The sequence below is a fragment of the Pantherophis guttatus genome, chromosome 10 (assembly GCF_059756535.1).
Source record: "Pantherophis guttatus breed Tessera chromosome 10, ASM5975653v1, whole genome shotgun sequence".
NCBI classification, from domain to species: Eukaryota; Metazoa; Chordata; class Lepidosauria; order Squamata; family Colubridae; genus Pantherophis; species Pantherophis guttatus.
Window position 1 is genome coordinate 19,811,762 of NC_142072.1, and position 14,205 is coordinate 19,825,966.

At 42.0% G+C, this 14,205-nt stretch overlaps 1 protein-coding gene across 2 annotated transcripts in view; it reads right to left on the reverse strand.

Annotated features, from left to right (window-relative positions):
- CAP1 (cyclase associated actin cytoskeleton regulatory protein 1) overlaps positions 1-4,491 on the reverse strand; it is a 36,030-nt gene extending 31,539 nt beyond the window's left edge. The window contains exon 1 of one of the 2 annotated variants that reach the window (XM_060691428.2): positions 4,189-4,491. The gene's annotated coding sequence lies outside the window, so the exon portion shown is untranslated. The remainder of the gene's footprint in view (positions 1-4,188) is intronic. The other variant, XM_087876082.1, reaches the window with a different exon arrangement.
- Between the last annotated feature and the right edge of the window lie 9,714 nt (positions 4,492-14,205).

Genomic DNA, 14,205 nt, shown 5'->3' on the forward strand with positions numbered 1-14,205 from the left:
GAAAAGGGACGCCAGAAATATTTTCACAAAACACCAAGAAAGTCTGCACTGGACTTCAGAATGTGAAACTTCCCTAAAGTTTTTCCTATGCTCAGAGGCAGGAGCATTTTACCAAGGCATATACTTTTCAATCACATCCAAACTTTGCCTTTCTACTGGGAAGCAGTGGCCCTTGCAGAGTTTAATTATTAATGGCACCAAATCTATGAAGGAGCAATATAAAATATTGTGTAAAACATAAATGCATAAATCCAAGTATATCTATGGTACCCAGTTTGATATAGTGTTATGGCAATGAACCAGAAATCAAGAGATTGTGAGTTTTAGTCCTGGTTTGGGCATGAATCCAGCAGGGTGACCTTGGACCTCTCCCAGCCCTAGAAAGGAGGGCAAGAGAAAACCACTCCCAAATCTGGTGGCAAGAAAACTGCCTGGACAACTGCCAGCAGTCAAGATTGATTTGAAGACATAAACATATAACATTATTCTATAACTCAGGTTTTTACAAACTATCACTGATCAAGTAAACCCAAGATTTAAAGGGATGGAATGCTTCTGAATTAAGCAGCTCTACTTTTAATACCATCTTAAAAAGATTCCACTGAAAAATGGCAAACCGGAGACTTCACATACTGCACTTAGTCACAAATTTCTCAGTGCAAATGTAATATTTAACTAGCCGCAGCTTCCACAAAAAGTTCAGCATCTACTTTTACTTCACAAGTTTACACCTGATATACTGTATTTTTCGAAATATAAGACGCACCTTAGTTTTTGGGGAGGAAAATAAGAAAAAAGCTGATTGGGGGTGGATTGGCCTCCCGGAATGCCCCCAATCAGCTGTTCCCAGAGGTGAATTTTAGCAACAGGTTCCTTGGTTGTGAGCTCTGTGCCTTGCTTTTTTTGGTTTTTGTTCCTGCCTCTGAAACTTCTGAAACTCTGTTTCAGAAAAAACTTTTTCCCCTGCCTCTGAAAGCCTCCGAAACAGAACTTCAGAAAAAAAGCCTCTGAAGCTCTGTTTGGGGGCTTCTTTTCTGAAGCTTCGTTTCTGATGCTTTTTTCAGCCTCTGAAACCTCAGTTTGAGAAGCTGGGAGGGGCTGCATTCGGAGTATAAGACACACACCGATTTTCACTCTCTTTTTTGGGGGGAAAAGGTGCGTCTTATACTCTGAAAAATACGGTAGCTACCAGTAAAAGCATCACCCCTACAAAGATCAAATAGCTTGGTATATCACTGACCTTTGTTTTTGGACAAGCCTTTTCTGAAAAAAATAGCTTTGGTGCTCTACAGTTAGCAAATGCAAAGCGATTTCTACACAGTCATTCTCAAACAATCATATCATCAAACAATCAATGAATTCTTGAAGGATAAGTATCTGCAAACAAGCAGAATTTTTAGAATGGGTTCTAACTGGGGGAGAGGGGATCCAGTCAGTCAGATTCTATTCTTCAGGCAAAGCTGAGTTTTCAAAAGAGGCACTTTAGAGAAACTCACCAACTGAACATGTAAATGCTAGAGAACAGAGTATTTCTTCCCACAATCATAATTCTCAACATAATGTTTCAAAGACTTTAATTTCACAGCCAACCACTGCACTGGGCTAGTATCAGATGGACTTTGAACAGGAAAGGGATATTTAACATTTTGCTGACAAACCTATGGTAAACGGGCAGGGGAAAAACAGCAGCAGAAATTAAGGGAATAACATGCTGTTAAAAACACAGGGCTAAGCAATTTGAAAGCATCACTATGTAATTTACTGTACCTGAATTCTCCTTTTCAATAACAAAGCTAATTCCCCAGAGAGTTTACAACAGGAGCCAAGGTTTAGTGTCAAATTCATGCATAACATTACTTCAACAGTGACTTGCCTTGTATTGGGTTAATAAGCATATCCAATCAACAATATTATTGCTTTAGCATGTGTGATCTCAGCCAATTGTGCTTAGTAAAACCCATGGTTTAAATAAATAATTGTGGTTTAATGATGTCTGAATGCAACCAATAGAAGTGTCCTCTTTGACATTTAAAAGGGCATTTTTGACAATATCCCTATTGGGGATTATTCCCCAGTGATTCAAGTAGTTATCAAAAATGGTACAAGTCTGTTTCTCCTTTCAATGGAGTTTATGCTGCCACGTCTATGAAGTCTCACAGCAGCTTTACAACAAAAATAAAACAGCCACTACATAATAAAAAAAAAAATAGAACATAACATTAAAACCTAGAAGAACAAGTACAACATTAAAGAGTCCACAGTACAACCAACCAAACCCATAAACATTACATAAACCCAATCATCACTGTACCAATCTCACAACAATGTGGGATTATTACCTTTCCCACACCACTCACTATATATTTTGTTAGAGAACAGTTTTTTCTCTTGGAATAACAATTGAAACTACACAGCTTGAGTCCAGGGCTGCATATTTCTCTTCTCTGTGGTTTTAGTCATTACTTCCTGCATTAAACTTAATATTGACACTAGTTACATGCCTACGATTTATCCATTGAGTGGAATACTATAACAGCTTCATCTTCCACTTAACTATACAGCTTCCAAAGATCTTAATTCCTGTATGCAACTCACTGGGAATTTACAACTCTTGTTCTGCAAGTTACTACATGGGAATTTCCTCCTGTGTGACGAGAGACAAATAAGGTAAGACAAATAAAAAGTAAGCTTTTTGCAGCCTAGTGCAAACCAAGCTAAGTGTTATTTTGTAAATAATCTGATCTAAAGTACCGTATCAGTAAACATTTCTTAAATTAAGCCATAATTGGTTTCCGGATCATGGCAAAGCAAAATCAAGAAGACACATTGTAGCACAGTGCAATTTATAAACTCAGTAACTGTCTCTTTGGTATAATGCACACCCAGTTTCAAAGCAACTGATGGCACATCTCTCGTTCAACCTTCAAATTCCTTACGAACCAATAATAAACTGCAGCTCTATTCCAATCACGTCCCTCGATACATCCCAGGAGACCAACTACAAATTGCACCAAACTGAATTATCCTAGTCTGACTCTCCAGCCATCTTCCTCTTGCTGCTTTCATGCTCACATATCATCCCCCCCCCATATCTCCCACTACAATGCAGGGCATTCAAAGCCATATTCCAAAATGAATTCTGACTCGCTATCTTTCCCCTTTCCCCTAAGGACAACACCTGCTTCTGCAAACAAGCAGGTTTTCCTTGCTTGCTCTGTTTGAGCTGTGCAATTGATCTTGAAGTCCTAATTCTGTGCTTTCAGGTCTATTTGGCAAAATGTGCAGTGCTGAGTCAGTCTCTTCTCCTTGCCCACAAATGACTAAGAATATTGGAACTGGTAAAGGCCCCTTTCCATCTTTTAAGGCCGTAGTCTGGGGACTACTAGACTATTTTAGGCAAATTATGTCAAACGCTTTAGGCACTTCAAATCTAAACGGGAGAGTTAACACAGCACAGAAACCTCTGCCGTTTTCAAACTGCTCTAACCATGCTTCTCCTGCCCAAGGCTTTTTTCAAATTCTTTCATTCCACATTTGGATTAAAGAATTGGGCCTTAAATTCGGAGAATGGATTTTAATAGATCCCCCCCACACACACACACCCTGGATCCCAGGACAACTGGATCCCGGGACAACTGGATCCCGAGCTGGCCCAACCCAGAGAACGGGTCTTGTCTGCAAGGCTTAAACCCCGCCATCCTCCTCGCCTGGCACTGCAGTTCCCAAAGAGGGGAGAGCCCTCCCACGCACCCGCCGATAAGCAAGGAAAAGGCCTTCCCGAGGAGCTCTGGGTTGCAACCCAGGGCATTCCCCGGAGCCGCGTCCTCCTTGCAAGGAGACACGTGTCTTAACCCGTCAAGTTTACCCTTTTTGCACGCCCGCCCGCGCGTGCAAACAAGCAAGCAAGCCAGCCAGCCAGCCGGGGAGGTCAAGGAGGCTTTGGCTTCCTTCCCCCGCACAAAAGGCTCAGCTTGGGTTTGGGTTGCGAAGCCCCGCGGTGGGGCGAATCCGGGAAACGGCATTGCAGAAGCAGGTTAGGTGGGTCGTGGGAACCCGAACACGCCTCCCCGCCCCTCCCAGATGTGCACCGCAAGGTGCCATTCAAACCTCCTGCCCCCCCCACCCCCCACCCGCCTCAACCCACTCGGGACGCCCAGCCACGCTCAGGAGCGCCAGCAGCCGCCTCACCTCGCGCAGTGGCTCAGGGCGCGGCTCCTTCTCCCGCTCGCCTCCTCGCCGCCGCCTTTCCCCGACAGCTCCACTTCCGCCTGGAGACGCCCAGTAACCCTCCCCGCTCCACTTCCGGCGTTACCGGAAATACGCTGAGAGAGCGAGAGAGAGAGAGCGAGAGAGGCAGGTAAAAGAAGGCGCGCCAAATGGGCGGGGCTTAAAAGGGAAATTGCCCTAACCACGCCTCTCTCGCTCTCTCGGTTATCTTGGCGGGCAAAGAGAAGGAAAGGAAAGGCGGAAGGCTCTGAAGGCGAAGGCTTCGAAAGAAGGGCGGGGAGGAGGAGGAAGGGGCGTGGCTTCCCTGGCGGGGCGGGCTTTGGGCAAGATGGACAGCTACGGCTCCGCGGGAATGGGGGGGGCATGGGGAAAGCACAAAGGCGGGAAAGTTGACGGGTGGGGGTGGGGGGGCCGGGGGGAGGTTTGCACGCCGAGCAAGATTTCCGGTTGCAGGCAGAAGTAGAAATGGGGCAGCAACTTCACGCACACACCGGTAGAATTTCTGCCTGTCTTAGTTATAGGAGTTCTTAACGCTTTGCAGTGAAGATGGGGTTGAAATACAGGCGCACGGGAGCTACAGACTTCATTCACCGGTTGAACTTCTGCCTGTCGTAATTACAGGAATTTCACAGAATAGAGATAGAGAATAGAATATAGAATATAGAATAGAATATATAGAGAGAGAGAATAGAATAGAGAGAGAAATAGAATAGAGATAGAGAATAGAATAGAATATAGAGAGAGAATAGAATAGAATAGAATAGAGAGAATAGAATATAGAATAGAATAGAACAGAATAGAAGGGGAAAAAACATTGCAGACTACAAGAGCCATTTGCATTACTCAGGTGACCCTGAGGACACATAAACCTCCAAGGGCTTCAACGACCCTCTAAAACAGTGGTTCTCAACCTGTGGGTCACGATCCCTTTGGGGGTCGAACGACCCTTTCCCAGGGGTTGCCTAAGACCATTGGAAAACACATATTTTCAATGGTCTAATAATTATAAGGAATTATAATTATAAATAATTATAATTATAAATTATAATTATAAGGAATAATTTTATGGTTGGGGGTCACCACAACATGAGGAACTGTATTAAAGGGTCCCGGCATTAGGAAGGTTGAGAACCACTGCTCTGAAAGGATGCAAATGACCAGTTCTGTCTGCAGCAAGGAATATCAATCCTTCCATTCCCCACCATCCAGTCAGAGCTGAAGAAGCTTCTTGGATGAGAAGCGAAACGCCTTCAAAGAAAAACAAGGAAGTCCAGTTGCCGCTTGGAAAAAAAAGCACCTTCATTCCCCAATCCAGTTTCCAAAAGCCCAGATGGAGCCTTATTCCAGGGGTCACCAACCTTTCGGACCTCAGGAACCACTAAATTCATCATTTTAAATCCCACGGGCCACCAATATGAATTTTTTTAAAAAAAGATAAATAGTATTTAGTGCAATATAAAAAATGCGAATTGTTTTTTTGTGGACCACTAAAATTTTCTCATGGACCACCAGTGGTCCAAGGACCACCGGTTGGTGACCACTGCCATTCGACCTACGCCATCTCCATCCTGGGTCTCCCCCGCCCCCACCTTCAGCTGGGCTCTCCCTTGCCCTCCCCTTCCTCATTCATCCGCCTGCCAGGCAAGCATCTTTAAACAAAAAACTGAGAAAAGAGCCAAAAAGCAGCTCCCAGGCTTTGCAAAGGAGGCTTAAACGGTTGGGGGGATATTTGTGGGACTCACAACCCGCCAAGAGGAAGGAGGCGGCGGGCTGTTCTTTTTTTTTAACCCGGCTTCCTGCTCGTCTCGGTGTTTTTGACCATAGATGGTAAAATCGACAATCATTGGCATGTGGAAAGTGGAAGCGAGCGGGCGTAGCTGGCCCGCAGCTCTGAAATTTGTCAGCAGAGACGTCTGCTCTGTTCAAAGGCTTCAGAAATAGGAGGAGGAGGAGGCGTGGGGGGGGAAGGATGGTTGCTGGCTGGAGGAAACTGGGGACAACTTGGTGCAGGAGATGGGAGACTCGTACACACACGTGAGGAATGTGGAGACATTTAAAGCCAGTCTATCCGTGGAAGGGGTGGAAAAAAAATTCAGGACTGGATGGAACGGATTTAGAAGTGCATAAAAACAGTTCTCCCCCACCCTCCTCGCAATCCCAAAATACAGCTGCAAACAAATTTATTTATTTATTTATTGGTTCGATTTATATGCCGCCCTTCTCCGGAGACTCAGGGCGGCTTACAATGCGTTAAGCAATAGCCTTCATACTTTTGTATATACCTGCTTAGTAGGGCTTTCAGGGCTCCCCTAAGCGGTGTTATTTTTTTTAATACAAAGTCAGCTTATTGCCCCCACAAACCGGGTCCTCATTTTACCTACCTCGAAAGGATGGAAGGCTGAGTCAACCTTGAGCCTGGTGAGATTTGAACTTGCAGTAATTGCAGGCAGCTGGTGTTACTTAACAGCACTTTAGTCTGCTGCGCCACCAAGGCTCTTTTTAAATGGACAAGCAAACTGATTTATCCTGCATTTGTTTGTTTGTTTAGAATAGAATAAGAGTTGGAAGGGACATTGTAGGTCATCTAGTCCAACCTCCTGCTCAAGCAGGAGACCCTACCTCAAGGGTGAAATCCAGCAGGTTCTGACAGGTTCTGGAGAACCAGTAGTGGAAATTTTGAGTAGTTTGGAGAACCACCAAATATCACCTCTGGCTGGCCCCAGATTGGGGTGGGAATGGAGATTTTGTAGTATCCTTCCCCTGCCACGCCCACCAAGTCACGGCCACAGAACCCGTAGTAAAAAAATTTGGATTTTACCACTACCCTACCTACACCATTTTTGACAGATGGAAGTCCAGTCTCTTCTTGAAAGCTTCAAGTGATGAAGCTCCCACAACTTCCGAAGGCAATGTCTGTTCCAACGGTTGATTGTTCTCACCGTCAGAAATATTCTCCTTATTTGTAGATTGAATCTCTCCTTGGTCAGTTTCCATCCATTATTCCTTGTCTGGCCTTCAGGTGATTTGGAGAATAGGTTGGCCCCCCCTCCTCTCTGTGAAAGCCCCTCAGATATTGGAAGATGGCTATCATGTCTCCCCTGGTCCTTCTCTTCACTAGACTAGCCATGCCCAGTTCCTGCAGACGTTCTTCATACGTTTTAGCCTCCAGTCCCCTAATCATCCTGGTTGCTCTCCTCTGCACTTTTTCTAGAGTCTCAACATCTTTTTTATAGTGTGGTGACCAAAACTGGATACAGTATTCTAGGTGTGGTCTTACACCTTTATTAGTTACATTTATTTATTTATTGGTAGTCTTAGATAGATTCAGATTAACAGAGCTGGAAGGGATCTTATAGGTCATCTAGTCCAACCCGCTGTCCAAGCAGATCCTACACCATTTCTGACAGATGGCAGTCCAGTCTCTTCTTGAAAGCTTCCAGCGATGAAGCTCGCACAACTTCTGAAGGCAACTTCTGTTCCACGGGTCGATTGTTCTCACTGTCAGAAAATTTATCCTTACTTCTAGGTCGAATCTGTCCTTGATCAGTTTCCATCCATTACAATCATAATTGAGCCCCAAATTTCTGTTCTTAAGTGAGGCATTTGTTAAGTGAATTTTGCCCCATTTTACAACCTTTCTTGCCACAGTTGTTAAGTGAATCACTGCAGTTCTTAAGTTAGTAACATGGTTATGAAGTGATCTTGGCTTCCTCATTGACTTGGCTTGGTAAAAGGTGATCATGTGACTTTGGGACACAGCAATGGTCATAAGTATGAACCAGTTGCCAAGCATCTGAATTTCGATCATATGATCATGGGGATGCTGGAAATGTTGTTACTGTGGAAAACGGTCATAAGTCACTTTTTTCAGTGCCGGTGTAACTTTAAATGGTCACTAAACGAACTGTTGTAAGTCAAGGACTATCTGTATAGAGTAACAATACAATGGATATTTTAATATTAAGTAATTGGCTTAACATTGAAACTATTGTCATACAATTAATACTTTAATGTGAGTTGCAGTATTTTTTCCCCTTTGTTTAATACTTAACTTTGGATGAAAGCTAAATAATTTTATTCTTAAAATATTGACATCTGAATAATAATGTTGACAGATTAAGGAGTTGGGTGCATTTAAATCTACAGATACATTCCTACGAAGCTAACTCGATGAAATTTATGGTAGGTTTCTTTATTTTTTTATATATTTTATTAAAGTTTATTATAGGATAAAATGCAAATAAAAACAAAAATTAAGAAAGTTAAAGAGAAAAGTGCAGAAAGAAATGAAAAAGGATGAAAAAGTAATGTTTTCCAACCTTTTGAATGCAGTACAATGCAAAGAGAGTTACAGCCACAAACTTTTCCTTTGCACTTCTAAATGTTACAAGCCATTTCTGTAACAAGAAAGTCATTCTAATCCTCAAACCCTAAAATTAGTTCCATTTTTTTTTTAGCTTCAAGCACAAAATCCAGAAGTGGTTTCCAAAATGGAAACAAAACTAGACGAATTCTTCTCTTTATTTAGAACAGTCAATTTTGCCATCTCCGCCAACTCCATCACCTTTTAACCATCTATGCTTCCGCTGTAGGAATTATAATTCACAGTAATTTTTAGCGACTTCGAATTTAAAACAAAAGGTTTTCTGCTGTCACTCACAGCTTTAGCTGGAGGTGGGAGAAAAAAAGGCTTATAGGCATCGTTTTGAGCAGGACTCAAGTAATGCTGGATATTTACATCTGGTCACCCTTCTAATTCTTGAATATCCTTGAATGGATATTCTGTAGGCAACGTTGGGAAAAACAATCACTGTCCTATTTATAGCAGTGGACTATATAATTTGGAGAATGTGCTTTCCTTATGAGAACAAGTGTGGGAGAATCTGAGAACGGAATATGTCCCAGGCATCTTTATCGCACTGAATAAGAACTGAGTAAGTCCAATGCATCTTTCACGAAAGATGCCTGTACTTACATTATCCCGGAAATGGGTAGGTGAATAGAAACAAACTCCTTCCATCCATTTTTAAGTAATTTCTCAAGCACCTGGTTGCTCAAAAGAATGCAAAGTACCATATTTTTTTGGACTATAAGACGTACTTTTTTGTCTCCCAAAAGGGGGCGAAAATGTCTGCGTCTTATAGACTGAATATTGCCGAAACCCCCCCTACCTGCCAGCCATTTTTTGGCCTCCGCAGACCCTGTTTTGGGGCCTTTTTTAGGCTTTTTTTTGGCCCATTTTCGAGGCTATTTTTTGTCTGTTTTCGAGGCTTTTTATGGCCTGTTTTGGGGGCTTTTTTGGCCCATTTTTGAGGCTTTTTGCAGAAAAAATGGGCTGAAAATAGCCTCTAAAATGGGCCGGAAAAAGCCTCAAAAACAGGCCAAAAAAGCCTTGAAAACAGCCCCAAAAAGCCTCAAAAACGGGTCAAAAAAACCTGGAAAATGGGCCGGAAAAAGCCTCAAAAACAGGCCAAAAAAGCCTCAAAAATGGGTCAAAAAAAGCCTGGAAAATGGGACGGAAAAAGCCTCAAAAACAGGCCAAAAAAGCCTCAAAAACAGCCCCAAAAATGGGTCAAAAAAAGCCTGGAAAATGGGCTGAAAAAAACCTCAAAATAGGCCAAAAAAGCCTCCGAAACAGCCCCAAAAAGCCTCAAAAACGGGTCAAAAAAGCCTGGAAAATGGGCTGGAAAAAGCCTCAAAAACAGGCCAAAAAAGCCTCAAAAACAGCCCCCCAAAGCCTCAAAAACGGGTCAAAAAAGCCTGGAAAATGGGCCGGAAAAAGCCTCAAAAACAGGCCAAAAAAGCCTCAAAAATGGGTCAGAAAAAAAGCTTGGAAAATGGGCTGAAAAAAACCTCAAAATGGGCCAAAAAAGCCTCAAAAACAGCCCCAAAAAGCCTCAAAAACGGGTCAAAAAAGCCTCAAAAACAGCCCCAAAAAGCCTCAAAAACAGGCCAAAAAAGCCTCAAAAACAGCCCCAAAAAGCCTCAAAAGTGGGTCAAAAAAGGCCTGGAAAATGGGCCGGAAAAAGCCTCAAAAACAGGCCGAAAAATGGACCGCAAAAAAACCCCTCAAAAATGGGCCAAAAAAAGCCCCAGAAACAGGCTGAAAAAAGTCTGGAAAAGGGCTGAAAAAAGGGAGGCCCAAAACTTTTTTTTTGTTGTTTTTCTCTTCAAAATTTAGGTCTTATAGTCTGAAAAATATGTATTTCCTTTTCTGCATTTAGCTGACCAGCCCACCACCTCTTTGCTTTTCTTCCTTGAAAAACTATTGCCCTCAAGAGTAATAATGTGTTTTAAATCAGAGTCAGTTCAAGAACAGCTATTGGAGATAAGTAGTGAGTAGGATTCTCTGTATTTGCACATCTATAGCTGTCACGGTGGTACAGGACAGGTACAGACTCCAAGGAATAGTTAGGACTGCAGAAAGAATAATTGCAAACCGCCTCCCTTCCATTGAGGACCTGTATCTTGCGTGGGTCAGAAGGAGGGCTGAGAAAATATCTGCAGACCAGTGGTGAAATCCATATTTTTTTACTACCAGTTCTGTGGTTGTGGTTTGGTGGGCGTGGCTTGGTGGGCGTGGCAGGGGAAGGATACTGCAAAATCCCTATTCCCTCCCTAATCCAAGGGGAAAGATATTGCAAAATCTCCATTCCCACCCCACTCAGGGGCCAGCCAGAGGTGGTATTTGCTGGTTCTCTGAACTACTCAAAATTTCTGCTACCGGTTCTCCAGAACCTGTCAGAACCTGCTGGATTTCACCCCGGTTCAGACCCCTCTCATCCTGGGTACAACCTGTTTCAGCTGCTTCCCTCAGGATGGCGCTATAGAGTATTGTACGCCAAGACAGCTAGACACAAGGACAGTTTGTGCCATCACTCCACTGAACACCTAACACTTGAAGCTGATGAAATGCAACAACTACAGATAGTCCTCAACTTACAACAGTTCATTTAGTGTTGTAAGTTCAAAGTTACAACGGCACTGAAAAAAGTGACTTATGACCATTTTTCACAATTACAACCTTTCCAGTGCACCCATGATCAAAATTGAGAAGCTTGGCAACTGATTCATGCTTATGACCGTTGTTGTGTCTGAAGATCACATGATCTCCTTTTGTGACCTTCTCATAAGCAAAGTCAATGGGAAGCCGGATTCACTTAACAACCAGGTTACTATCTTATCAACTGCAGTGATTCACTTAACAACTGAGGCATGAAAGATCGTAAAATGGAGCAAAATTCACTCAACAAATGTCTAACTTAACAATAGAAATTTTGGGCTCAATTATGGTTGTAAGTCAAGGACTACCTGTTCTTTGTCTAACGTGTATGTACCCATAGGCGTGGCTGCAGGATTATTATTTATCCCTTTTATTATTTTTACTTCTCCTTTTATTGGCTGTACAGTTTAGTACTGTTATTATTATAATTATATTCTGTTGTTTTGCAAGTACACTAAGTGCTTCTGTACCAGAGACAAATTCCTTGTGTATCTAACCACACTTGGCCAAATAAATAAAGTATAAAGTATTTATGCTACATCAGCGCTGACACAGTGATTCTTACAGTTGATATAATTGTTTTTACACTTAGGAGGGGTGCAGGATTCCTTCCCTTATGTAAATGCATTAATAAAATTAACATATAGTATTTTGAAACGTTTTATAATACTTACCCAATACTTTAATGTGTTGGTCAATAATTCCCTGAGTTAAAAGATTAATAGAGTTAATTAACATCCTCCTTTTTTTGAAAAAGAAATGTTTTTATTGTTGATATAGTGCAATGCAAAAGAAAGAAAATAAGATTTAAAAATGTTATTGAATATGAAATGTTTTCTAATAACACATTCTCCCCTTCCCTTCCATGTGTGTTCCCAAACACCGGGCCTTATATTATAGAATGTCAAAGATTGTTGATGGTTTCTATTTAAGTTCTCCAAACATCTGCCAGGTTCTAAATTTCCCCTGCACTGTGTAATGTGCTGTGTATAAAGGAACTATGCCTGCTGGAATATGGTTAATCTATTATGGATATATTCCATCAATTTTGCCATTGTTGTATACACTCCAATTTTAATCTCTTTTGCAGACTACTGCCAAGTTTGTTCTTGCTTCTGTCAACATATTGTATACAGTATCTTAGTAAAGTATAGTTTTCATTTATATATTCTGGAATTCTATCTGATAAAAAAAAAATCTGAAGTTTCCTTTCAAATCTTATTTTTAGGATTTTTTTTTTCAGTATTTGGATGCATTTCTTTCTAATACTGTTATTTTCTGCCCCACTGTTATGTCCGAGCTGTGGATGAGTAGAGAGGGTCTCTAAACTTCAGCCTTCTATTATGTGGAAGAGAATATTATGTGGAAGAGAAATGCCAAAAAGGCATTAGGGTTGTAAACCTAATCTTGTGAAGCGTCTTCTCGGTAACATTGTTCTGCAAACTAGTGCATACAAAATCTTTGCTAGACCAATTCTCGAATACAGCTCGTCTTCCTGGAATCCACACTGTATATCGGACATTAATACAATTGATGGAGTCCAGAGGTATTTCACGAGAAGAGTCCTCCACTCCTCTGCTCGCAACAAAATACCTTATGCCACCAGGCTTGAAATTTTGGCCTTGGACAACCTAGAACTACTCTGCCTATGGTCTGACCTAAGTGTAACTCATAAAATTATCTGCTACAACGTCCTACCTGTCAATGACTTCTTCAGCTTCAACCTCAATAATACACGAGCACACAATAGATACATACTCAAGGTAAACCGCTCCAAACTCGATTGCAGAAAATATGACTTCAGCAACAGAGTGGTCAATGCCTGGAATGCACTACCTGACTCTGTGGTTACATCCTCAAACCCTCATAACTTTAACTTTAAACTGTCTTCTATCGACCTCACCCCATTCCTAAGAGGTCTGTAAGGGCTGTGCATAAGCGCACCAGCGTGCCTTCTGTCCCTGTCCTACTGTCCCCATTTATTCGTACCCATTTCCTGTATTCATAATCATGTTTATACTTATTTCTGTTATCTCGTACATGTTTGACAAACTAAATAGATAAAAAATAAAATAAACACAATAAAAAAATAATCAGGCGAGTAGCAAGGACTGTGGGCCACATTTCATATTGCTCTTCCTTCAGGAAGCTTGTGGCAGCCTCCATGAGGCTCATTCTATATAAGAGTGACAATGACAATATAAATTAGGGGTCAGCAATCTGTGGCTCTGGAGCCGCATGTGGCTCTTTCATCTCTCTGCTGTGGCTCCCTGTCACTCAAAATATGTGTCACAACTGCCAATGTGAGACACCTGCCAGCACACAATTTATTGAGCTTTTCAACCCCCGGTAGGCCAACCATGGATAAATCCAAGAAAAGAAAAGTTTCAGAAGAAAACAGAATGTTTAATTCAACTACATATGCTAGTTTTGTGGCCGCTCAAGAAATAGTCAGGCACGGGAAGGTTTTTGTGGCTCCCGGTGTTTTCTGTGGGAAAGAGGTCCAAATGGCTCTTTGAGTGTTTAAGGTTGCAGACCCCTGATATAGGTAATCCTCAATTTACAGCAGTTCACTGAGTGACCATTTGAAGTTACAATGGCACTGAAAAAAAACAACGCTTAACTGTTTTTCACACCACCGTTGCAGCATCCCCAGGGTCACCTGATCAAAATTCGGACATTTGGCAACTGGTTCATATTTATGACGGTTGCAGTGTCCCCTGGATTCATGGGATCCCCTTTTGCAACCTTCTGACACACAAAATCAATGGGGAAGCCAGCTTTCATTTAACAACCATGTTGCTAACTCAACAACTGTAATGATTCACTTAATAACTGTGGCAAGAAAGGTCATAAAAGGGAAGTTTCACTTAACAACTGTCTCACTTAGCAACATAAATTTTGGGCTCCGTTGTGGTCATAAGTTGAGTTGACTTGAGTTGACTTACGATCATTTTTCACACTTAGGACTGTTG